Source organism: Macrobrachium nipponense, chromosome 17 (genome assembly GCF_015104395.2).
Source record: "Macrobrachium nipponense isolate FS-2020 chromosome 17, ASM1510439v2, whole genome shotgun sequence".
Lineage (NCBI taxonomy): Eukaryota > Metazoa > Arthropoda > Malacostraca > Decapoda > Palaemonidae > Macrobrachium > Macrobrachium nipponense.
This window is the reverse complement of record NC_087210.1, coordinates 79111202-79123701: the sequence shown is the minus strand read 5'-3', so window position 1 is coordinate 79123701 and position 12500 is coordinate 79111202. Positions and strand designations below refer to the sequence as shown.

The 12500-nt window shown below is 36.2% G+C and overlaps 1 long non-coding RNA gene across 1 annotated transcript in view; it reads right to left on the bottom strand.

The window, feature by feature from the left end:
* LOC135196071 (uncharacterized) overlaps nucleotides 1–11958 on the bottom strand; it is a 58505-nt gene extending 46547 nt beyond the window's left edge. The window contains exon 1 of the long non-coding RNA XR_010310315.1: nucleotides 11814–11958. This is a non-coding gene — a long non-coding RNA (uncharacterized LOC135196071). The remainder of the gene's footprint in view (nucleotides 1–11813) is intronic.
* Between the last annotated feature and the right edge of the window lie 542 nt (nucleotides 11959–12500).

Sequence of the window (12500 nt, the reverse complement as noted above, 5' to 3'; positions counted from 1 at the left end):
AAAACTTATACACTATTATAATCACTTGTTTGTTTCAGCTCCAACGAAAAATCGTCGTTTTGGGCCTTTATATACCAGACTCACGCTAGACATCCATGGACCAAATATCGAGTCGATACATTATCCTTGGCGACTACCGCCTACGCCAAGCGCTACTGCCATCTGTTGTCTAGTGTACACCTTTTTTTTCTATGCAAATATCAATTTTCAACCTTTTCTGCAATTTTACATTCAATAAATCAATATTCCTTTACATCCCCCCCCTTTTAACTCAGCGGCTCTCTCCTCAGTCCATTCTGAATTTTCACTCTTACAGTCTTAAACATTAGCTACTTCCATTTAGCAACTGTCGGAGACTGCCACGTCGTTGGTAACAAGCACTTCCTTTAATAATCAACAGATCTAGAGAGAGAATCTGCAATGACATTTTCTTTGCCTGCTATATGGTGAATATTTAGTTTGAATGGTTGCAAAAATAAAGACCATCTTAAAATTATCTTATTGTTGTGCTTACATTTATTAATAAAGGTTAAAGGGTTATTATCAGTATATACGTCTATTTCAAAGTTACTGTTAAGCAAGTATATCTCAAAGTGCATTAAACTCAAAATTAAACTTAAAGCTTCTTTTTCAACAATACTGTAATTTAACTGGTGGCTATTATATTTCTTTGAAAAGTAAGATACAGGTGTAAAACACCATTATGTTCCTGTAATAATACACTGCCAGCTCCTACTTCACTGGAATCTACCTGTAACTTGAATGGTAGATTAAAGTCTGGGGATTTCAGTACTGGCATAGACATTAACATGAGCTTAAGTTTATTGAAGGCATCGTCACATTCCTTTTGAACCACACAAACTTCACATCCTTTTTCAGCAACTCTGTTATGGGTAGGCTACATCTGAAAAGTTCTTACAAAATTTCCTGTAATAACCCCACTGTTCCCAAAAATTTCATCACTCCACGTTTAGATGTAGGGAGGGTCAAATTCTTTATGACCTCAATATGACAATCAACAGGTTTCACTTGGCCACATTCCTATTTCATGTCCTAAAATATTGAACAGTAGTTTTTCCAAATTCACATTTGGCAAGGTTTATCGTAACATTAAATTCTAATAACCTCTTAAAACATCATATACTTTTTTAATGTGATCTTCCCAGGTTTCTCCAACAATAATAATGTCATCTAAATAAACAAATACACCTTCGAAATCCTTCAAGATATAATTCATCTGACGTTGGAATGTCAGAGGTGCATTACATAAACCAAATGGCATTACCTTATAATTATAAAGTCCATGGGTGTAACAAATGCAGCAATATCCCTGCTGTTTTTGTCTAACTCAATTTGATAGTATCCTTTCAATAAATCAATTTTACTTAAAAAAGGAAACTTTGCTACATTATCAATTATATCTTCTACTCTGGGCATAGGATATGAATCTTTTATAGTTACATTATTTACCTTTCGATAGTCTGTACACATCTTGCACTTCCGTCAGGTTTGTCGACTAGAATACATGGGCTAGCCCATTCACTATGGCTTTTCCTCTGCTAGTCCGTGTTTCAGTAAATAAGCAACTTCGGTCTTTAACTGTTGTTGTTGCCTCGGCGACATCTGTATGGACGCTGACGTTATTGGAGTCTCTTCTCTCAACCTGATTTTATGTTGTACTCCTTTTATCCTTTTAGGATGGTCTGAAAATAGATCTGAAAAGTTTTGAATTAGCACTTTAAAATCATGCTGCTGTTCATCAGAATAAATGAATACATAACTTCCTAAATTTTTCATCATTCACTCAAATAATCTGTATTTTTTAATCTAATTTCAATTTCTTCTCAACGTCTTTTTTCATCATCCTCTTTTGCAATTAACAACACTCCACTGGATTCGTTATACTTCTTTAATTTGTTAATATGGAAAGTTTTAACTTTCCTCCGTCCTGTAGGAAATTGAATCGATAATTCACATCACTTACTTTTCCTTCACCGTGCATGGTCCTATATACTTCTGGTTAAAAACCTTACCAGCTGTAGGGAGATACACTAGAACCTTATCTCCTATGTCGAGTTCACGTTTTGCAGCCTTTTTTGTCGTAGTTTCTTTTCATCTCTTCTTGTACTACTTTAAGATTCTCATGTGCTACTTTCATATTTTTTTTATTTTTTCCTTCATTTCTTGTAACGTGATAGAATCCTTCTCATCTGAAATCAACCGATTCTTTATCACCTCCATGGGTGACCTTACCTGATGGACATATACTAACTGAAAAGGAGAATAACCCAACGATGAATGTACGCTATCACGAACGGCAAATAGCAACATTGGTATGTAGACATCCATTCCTTTTCATTTTCACAACAGTACGTGCGAAGCATGGTTTTGAAGGTTCGATGAAATCGTTCGACCACTCCTTGGCTCTGTGGGTGATAAGGAGACGATAAACAATGCTTATATTCTGACAGGCTAAAAATGAGGTAAACTTCTAGACGTAAAGTTGGTTCCTTGGTCGGTTTGAACTTCTTTTGGCAAACCTACCATGAGAAGAACTTGTTAAGCGCTTCAATTATCTTATCAGCACTCACAGTTCTTAAAGGAATAGCCTCTGGAAATCTGGTAGCACTACACATAATTGTCAGCAAATACTCGTTACCTTTGCTAGACCTAGGCAGAGGTCCTACACAATCCAAAACCAGTTTCTCAAAGGGTTCTCCTGGAACTTCAATGGCATCACCTTAGGGTCATGTTGAGCTTTACCTACTTTTTGACATAAATCACAATTTTTACATATTCACCTACAATCTTTCTGCTTAGGCAAGCCAAAAAAAATACCTTAATAATTTCTCATAGGTTTTGTTTATACCTAAATGACCAGAATAACTACAGTCATGAGCAATACCTAGAACAAAATCCTAGTAACTACTTGGAATGACCACTTGTTCTACAACATAACATTTCTACTCTTGAACTACCTCATTAGGATTCCATCCTTTAAAAAGTAACACTTGCCTTCCTTCTCGATATCATTTATATCAACAAGGGCATTATCTCTTATTACCTTCAAATTATCATCTTCAATTTGAGATTTAACAAATTCTTCCTTATTAACTTTCAGCATTCGCAAAGGAGTACTGACTTTACTTACTTGTAGTGTTCCGGGACTATCTTTAAACAAGTTTTGTAAATCCAAACCGTCGTCATCATTTACCTTTCCTTCGGCACTCTTACTTCTTGTAGTAACTGCACAAGCAGGAAATAAGTTTGGAAATGTACATTCAACTTCTGTAATAAATGAAGAATTAAAGGGTTTTTCTGTCAAAATTGGATTACTGCTACCAAAAACTTGTCTCCACATACATCATTTCCAAGAATTAACTCTACTCCTGACACTGGATTTCTCTCACCAAAGCAATTTTAACATATCCCGAAATTAATGGAGTTTCTAACCTTACTTCTACTAATGGAGCTGAAAACTCAGGTCCAAACCCACGCAGAAGTACATACTCTCCAGTATCCTTCCATTGGTCATACATATTTTTTATCATTACAGACTTGTACCGCTCCGGTATCTCTTAAACCACCTTACTTTCCTTTTTTCAACACAAGGGAGGTGTAACCAACCATCTCCCATAAAAGGGTCATACAATTCAGTACCTTTGGATGTGGACTTCTCTTCAGTAGTGCTCACTCCATTTCCTTTTACAATATCCTCAATACAACCAACATTACTAACATTTTGAACATCATTGTTACCTATTTTGTAACCTATATTCTCATCAACATCACATATATTATTACTGTCTATGCTATCGTTACAATACCTCTTACCTGCCTAAGGGGCAAGAAGCAAACAAACAAGGACCTCTGCACCACATGCTTGTGGTTGATTCAACAATGCAATGGTATTTTCAGGTTTATGATCATCCCTAAAATGTACAGGTTTATCTTAACTTTATTTACCACTTGAATTGGACGGTTTATTGTGCGATGTGGACAACTCCTACTGATGTGTCCTGGTTTGCCACAACTGAAACATACAAAATCTCTAAAATTTTCGCCTATATTTTGGTAACTAGGTGTAAACTGATCATTTACACTGTATCTTGCTTGTCCAGCACTAACATTAGGACCAGAATTATATCGACTTGCCCCTCTACCACCTCTATTAAAGGATTTATTATAGACTCCACGAGATGATACCTGTGAAACTCGTAGTCTTACCTTGTGCCTTGTAATTTTGCTGCTCTTCCCAAACTCTGCTCCTTCCAATTTAGGAGTGACGTCAGTATATATAGCTTATGGGTCAATGCATAATTATCAGACAATCTAGTGGCTTCATCCACATTATCTACATCACGTTCATCCAAATATGTTTTAATAAGTGGATTAATACCATCCTTGAACTGCTCAAGCAAGATAAGTTCCTGAAGTTTACCGAAATCACCATTAACCTCTCGGGCAATCATCCACCTATCATACCACAGGCGTTGTTCCCGTGCATACTCCATATGAGTACGACTGTCTCTTTTTATCCAGCTTCTGAACTTCTCTCTATACCTCTCCTGGCACCCATTCATAAGCTTTCAAAACTTCGGATTTAAACTCTCTCATAATCCTTAGAATCATCTAAAGATAAGGCAGCAAATACTTCCCTAGCCTTTCCTCGAAAAGGAGGTTTGAACCAACGTGCTCCATGACGTTCTCGGCCATTCACGCTGTTCTGCTACTTTCTCAAATTGTAAAAAAAATGCATCCACTTCATTTTTCAACAAAAATTGTACACTTTTACTGCATGTCTATTCTAAAAGATTTTGGTATTTCTCTGGACTTTTCTTCTACTTCAAGTTTCTTCATCTCTAGCTCTATCCTCTTTTGCCTCAACTTCAATCTTTTTTTTCGCTCAAACTTCAGCTTCTACCTTCCTAACCTTTTCAGCTTCTCTCATTTTCTAACTTCTTTAGTTCAACAGCTTTCTCATTCTCTAATCTAACTATTTGCAAATGAATCTGCATCTGCTCAACACTCATCCTTCATAAACAAATTTGGACTTTTTTGGTTTAACCTTGCGTGACTTTGTTTTTTCACGTACGGCTTTGGCACCTTCCTCTTCACTTGCAACCTTACCTTCGTATTATTCTCACTAGCGCTTTGCTGGCTATCAGTTTCTTGCCCTTCCCAACTCATTAGTAACAATCCTTCCTTATCAGACAAAATGCCTAAAGTCATTAGCGCCTCACTTACTTTATTTGAGATTTCTTGCTTCCTTGCAGATTCTGATACTTCTACATTATAGTACCTAGCTAGAACAATCCAGTCTATTTTAGTTAAACCTTCTAACTTTTCACCACTAGGACTACGTATGAAATCTTTCAAATCAAACATCTTTAATAACCTGCTCAAAATAACACAGCAAGACAAATATAGCACTAACACTATCACAACTCTCCCCCCTCTCTAAAGTACATGGAAGTACTGAAAAGCAATTAACAGTAGGGATACGTCAAGTTATGGTCGAATACGCTCAACATGAATAAAGCAACAATTAATAAGGATACGTTCGGGTTTCGTTCGATAGAATGAGGAAAAACTGAGTAGGGATACGTTCGGGTTTCGTTCGACAGGCCCCCATGTAACATAAAAAAAAAATCTCTCTCTATGGTAAGGATTTACGAGGAGAATATATCAGGAAACAGTGACAACTCACTATAACTTAAAATGTACTTTAATAACAACTAGTAAGTAAATTAAAGTCACAAACAGAACATTAAACAAATTACGGACGCTTTACACAAAAGCAAAAACTCGCTATACAGCACTTCATCAAGACTACTAATCACTAATCACTGCATTTTACAGTATAATACCCAAGTCACAAAGCTTTACATCAACACAACATATAATTCACTGTAACATCAAAAAGTTAGTGGCAACCAACGTTACATCACACAAGAAAACGTCCAAATGGATAAACAATACATTACCATATATTCCTCAAAACTTGATACACTATTATAATCACTTGTTTGTTTCAGCTCCAACGAAAATCGTCGTTTTGGGCCTTTATATACCAGACTCACGCTAGACATCCATGGACCAAATATCAGTTTCGATACATTATCCTTGGCGACTACCGCCTACGCCAAGCGCTACTGCCATCTGTTGTCTAGTGTACACACTTTTTTTCTATGCAAATATCAATTTTCAACCTTTTCTGCAATTTTACATTCAATAAATCAATATTCCTTTACAATATATATATATATATATATATATATATATATATATATATATATATATATATATATATAAAATTTTATAAACATATAAATATGTACACACAGACATATATATATGAAATTTATTAACAAATACACATGTAAACACACACACACACACACACACACACACACACACACATATATATTATATATATATTATATATACTATATATATATATATATATATTATATATATAATATATTCATATATATATATATATATTACATATATTATTTACACTTATTTATTTATCTATTAGGAAGGTTACTTTATTTCATGTCTTACATGGCTATTTTATTTAGGAAAGTCAGATCTCCGTGGGATAAAGTTCTCTCTTCCACAAACCTTTAGTTTCTGAAAAATTATTTTCAAAATACTGTTTCCAAACTACTTTGAAATTAGTCATGAATAATTTCTTAACTGAAACATAACAAAGGTTGGTGGCCTTGCCATGGAGTCGAAAATAACTCACGTTAGATAGTTATTAGAAAGAAAATTTTTTATTTATATAATATCAGAGATATGGCATTCCGAGAGGTTTATTAAAACGGTACATGGTCTCCCATCTCCACTACCGACTCGTCCCCAAACCCCACCTCCCATCAATGCCCTGATGATAGTGATTTATATAGCGTGATGGGCCATGCCCATGATCAGGAGCACACGCTGGGTCATGCCCATGATCAGGGGCACATGCTAACAGAAAACATAAACAACCAGACAAAAGGACAATATCCAAGACTGGCGATCAACTTCTATTATGAAGTCAGGACTCGAACCCCTTCATATTTGTGTGAAGTGTTCTGAAGGGAAGTTGCAACAGACACACTATTGCACAGAATAAAAAAACAGACAAGAGAGAAAACCTCTCCTCCAATAGCATCTAGGCATGATGGCCGACTCTTGTACCAAGTTTCACCGAAATCCCCTCAACCATGGACGGAGAGTTACAATGACAAAGTAAATGTGAGATACAGAACAACAGAAGGACAATTTTCCTCTGTGCATCTCCGTGCATGATGTCTCCCGTTGTATCAAGTTAGATCGAAACCCCTTAGAACAATTAGAAGTTCTAATAAAATAATCAGCGTGACGCCTTAACACTCCTATACTCTGTTTTTTTCCATCTGTCCATCCGCCTGTGGTGTTTGCGCATAGTAACACTGCGTCCGGGGCTTTAAATAATATCCTATGTCGAATTTTAACGGTGTAATTCGCATACAGTATTAAAACACTTTTCAGTCGCAAATGTACACCCAGATATCCTTTTATTTACCTATAACTTACACAAAGCGTAACTATTTAAGTCCCGGGATGCAGTGTTACCATGCGAAAACACCACAGGCGGATGGACAGATAAAAAAAAAACAGAGTATAGTCAGTCTACATTTTGTATCGAGTATGACTTTGAATCCCTTCTATCAAATAGGAGGCGCTGCGATGACCAAACCAGCATGAAAGACCAACTGATGGACAGACACATGTACAAACAGACCGATAGATGGGTAATCTTCCATGTACAACTTTCATGTTGAGTTGTGTTGAATATAGAGAACTTAGGCCAAAGGCCAAACACTGGGAGACCTATGAGGTCATTCAGTGCTGAAAGGAACAATGAAAGTAGAAACATTTCAAAGGTGTAACAGGAGGAAAACCTCAAAGCAGTTGCACTATGAAATAATCGTTAGGAGAGCGTGGAGAGTAAGAAGGAAGAACGAGAATATGAATGGAGGAACAGTAAAAGGAATGAAAGTGACGAAGTGACGCTGCAAAGAACCTTAAGTCATACCTACAGTGCACCGCATGAGGTGCACTGACCGTGATTTCAAGTCTGGCCAAATGCAACACAGATGAAATCCTTTGTTTTCAGATGCCTGACCTTGATCTGAGCACCTATACATTTTTGTCTCCTCTTCATAAGCATTTACAAAAAACGAGTGAAACAAAATTTTTATGTTTCCTTATCATAAAAAAGGTTACCTAAATGAATGAAACGAGCACAGCTTAGGAGAAACGTTAAGTTTAGATGATATCGCAGCAATCCCGTTGCCTAAAACGCCGAATCTCAATTGCCCTTACCCTTAGGACAGAGCTGGGCCAACGCCCCTGCCCAACATGCCAAATGGCGTGTCTTACGGTGCCCTCGATACCATCAGGTCATCGATCAGCTGGTTCCCAGGCTTTAATTAAAGACGATAAGTGTTGGATATCATCGAGCGCAAAAGGCAGACGTACGCTTTCTCATTTTCCTTCGTTCGTTAATCAACTGCTCACCTGGAAGATTCTCACCTGTATGGAATATGTAATCCTTTTTGCTCACGCGTGAGAAGATTCCTTTTTACCTTTTTTGAGGGGGGGGGGGGGGGGGGGGCCAAACACGTTGCATGACATCTTTCCAAAAGCAGATAAGGAAATGTGCGAAGTACGACTTATTTTCCTTTGTTCATTAACAAAATGCTCCATCTTCCATTAGTCAGACCTACGCTACACCCAACTCCGAGGAGAAACTGGTGAGAAACGAAGAGCTGTGTTTCCTACACGCGGGATTCGTCATCCATCAATAGGAGAAAGAAAGTGGAAAAAGATGGAAAAAAAATTAATGACAACGAGAACCGCAAGCGACTCATTTCGCACAACAATAGACGACATCTTTATACGAAGGTTTTAATGGTCTTGATGTATTTATCGACGATAAACGCCAAAGCAGGCGAGGAGGGATCAACACGGGATACCACGATTCCTCTGCGGGGCGTCTGACGAATAATTATTCATGAATTTACAGCCACATGAATGGATAAATTCATGTGGTACTCATGTTGCTGGTAAATAAATCATCAATGCTTATACTATATCTGATACCAAACTAAATAGTAACTATGTTAACTACTTTCACGGTATTATTATTATTATTATTATTATTATTATTATTATTATTATTATTATTATTATTATTATTATTATTATTACTGACGAATAGAGAAGACTCTCTACAAGATTAATGCCACTGAAACAGTAATTGCTTTTAACAACACTGCCCTGAAAGAGGGAAATTTTTTTTTATTATTATTATTTAGAATATGAACCCTATTCATATGGAACAAACCCACCACAGGGGACCACCGACTTGAAATTCAAGCTTCCAAATAATATGGTGTTCATTAGGAAGAAGTAATAGCTATCTAAACCTAACGTTCAAATATATTTAAGGACGATCTTTAACGCCCTCTGATAACTGTACCTCATGTAATTCCGCGACCTACAAGCAATGAATAGTAACACAAATACAAAAACAACTGAACCTCTGACCAAAGCAAAATCCATGAAGGCGATTCTTCGTAGTTACTGTAAGGAATCTTCGCCCTTACGGGAGGGACGTAGAGGCTTATAATCCTCGGGTATTGATTTGTGTGTTCCAAGGTGTCTGTGAGAAATGATTTTAATGATAAAAGCGGAAATAAATAAGGCCTCGGAAGAGAGATACCGAGGAATAAAAAAGACAAAAAAAGGGAGAAAGAGAGATTCTCAAGCCAAATAAACGCGCATGAGAATTCTCGTTCAGTGCAATTCTCACACAAATGAAGTTTTCTCAGATTTAGAGAGAGAGAGAGAGAGAGAGAGAGAGAGAGAGAGAGAGAGAGAGAGAGAGAGATCCATAATTGCCCTGTACTGATAATTATTAAGGGCTGGCTTGCAACAAAAGGTAATTCATTTCTGAAGTTCTTTGAAAGAAAATTGATAATTGTTTGCGACTTCCTAAAAACAAAACGTACAGTTAGTAATTAATGGTGATGCTTATGATGATGATGATACGGAAAACAGCAAGAAACTGTTAGTGATGAGGGTGATAACAAAAAGCAGCAAAACTGCCATTCATCACCAACCAACTGTTTACTGCTAACAGATGAAAAAAAAAAACAGTAATCATATGCTGACGTACTGTACGGTTTCTTTCATTCGTTAAATTTAAAAAATGATGAATAAACTGTGCTAAAAATATACCAATCACTAGCACATCGGAAGATCGACAAAATACATTAAGAGCTTAATAACATACCCTGGTGAACCCCACGACTATAATAAAAAGACAACTTATGAAATCTGGATATGATGTGACACTTCATCTTCAACATCTTCCTAAATCCTCAGTCTTAAGTGGTAATATCCCATCCTCTCTCTCTCTCTCTCTCTCTCTCTCTCTCTCTCTCTCTCTCTCTCTCTCTCTCTCTCTCTCTCTCAAAAATAAAAAAAATATAAAAAATTATAATGCTAAACGTCGTCAAATGCTCAGTCCTAAAGTGGCAGTAACTCTCTCTCTCTCTCTCTCTCTCTCTCTCTCTCTCTCTCTCTCTCTCTCTCTCTCTCTAAAAATAATTATAATGCTAAACGTCGCCAAGTTCTCAGTCCTAAAGTGGTAGTCTCTCTCTCTCTCTCTCTCGCTCTCTCTCTCTCTCCTCTCTCTCTCTAAAAAAAAAAAAAAATGTTCCATCAGCATGTTTCCTGCTTGCATTGACAAACACCGGGCGAACAACAAGCAAAGAAAACAACAACAACAACCACAACAACACCAACAGGCACTCGAGTCGGAAATCGGCGTGGCACGTCCTCGCAACTGGGGCAAAAACCACTTCCGGTAGACACAGCAGCAGCCTTTAATAGCCATCCGAAGACGAAGGAAAAAGAAAGAAAAAAAAAAGGGGAGTCGTAGACGAGAGCGAGCCGGAAACGGAGGAAAAGTTTGCGCAATTAAGTAATGGGAGATAAAATTGGCAGTTTGCGCAGCAGAGGCTGGCATCAAGAGAAACATCCTGTTCCTCCCCCTCGCTCGAATGAGTCCTTTCCTTCGAATACGGCTTTCGAGAAATACGGCATTATTCTCTCTCTCTCTCTCTCTCTCTCTCTCTCTCCTGACTTTCTTCTTATAACGCATTTTTTTACCCTCCCTAATGAAACACTTCCTTGGTGAGATGTTGTGCATTCAGGGAAAAAAATCATTTATGAATCACGAATAATAAATGAGTAAAAAAAAAAATAATAATAATAATAAAGGCAACAGAAACAGTCGTGAAAATAACAAGCCATTTTCCCCCAGAAATTAAAAAAAACTTAATGAGTAAAAAAAGAAAAATAAATAAATAAAGAATAAAGTCAACAGAAACAATCATGAAAATAACAAGCCATGTTCCCTTGAAATACAATAAAAATAAATCTTAATTTTCACAAGTAGAGATAAAATAATGTCCACTGCCTTATGACGAGCGAATATGAGATCCGTGGGAGCATATCAAAGTAAACTTCGAATACATAAATATAAATCTCTGAGCTTTGATTTGTAGATTTGTATATATCTGTGTGAAGACGACAAGAAATGCACGACTGCTGAAACGCGTACTATAATATTTCATCAGAACCTCATCAAAGACTTCCTTTATTTTCATGATATAGTCCAGCACACCTACTTTCATCTTTTACACTGTATACCCCTGCGTTATCACAAATGCACTGTATTCAACTCCAAACAAATGCCTTACCTTGCAACTGAACTTCAGCACGTTATCAAAAGCGTGCTGGTAACCCACTAGGTTGCAGGTTGCCCTGGTGAACGCAACGCTGCCGTATATAGCAATCCCAGAGTAAGTGTCAATCGCAGTATCATTGTCTTCCCGATTTTCTCTCTGTAAACAAACCAAAATAAACGCTTAGAAATAATTACAATTAAATTCCTGTAGAAAAATCCCCTTAATAAAAACACAAACACACAAAAACACCACTCAACAAATATCATACAAATGATAGATAAGCTACAATATAAAATCATAAGACTGGCTAAAAAAAAAAAATAGATATATATATAATATTATATATACCTATATAATATAATATCGTATATATATATATATACATATACTATATATATAAAAAAAAAAAAAAATATATAATTATATAATATATAATATTATATACATATATATATATACTATATATATATATATATATAATATATATATGGTTCCAGAGAGCTATTATATCAGTAAACAGCAGGGTCAAACAAAAAAAAACCATCATAAAAATCCATGACTTATCACAAGAAAAAACGTTTCGCACATAACCTCAGCGCATCATGAGTCTGTAAAATTAACACATACTCATTAAAATATAAATGACCATAACATTATAAAAAATCATCAAATTATTGATTATATAAAAAATTAAAAACA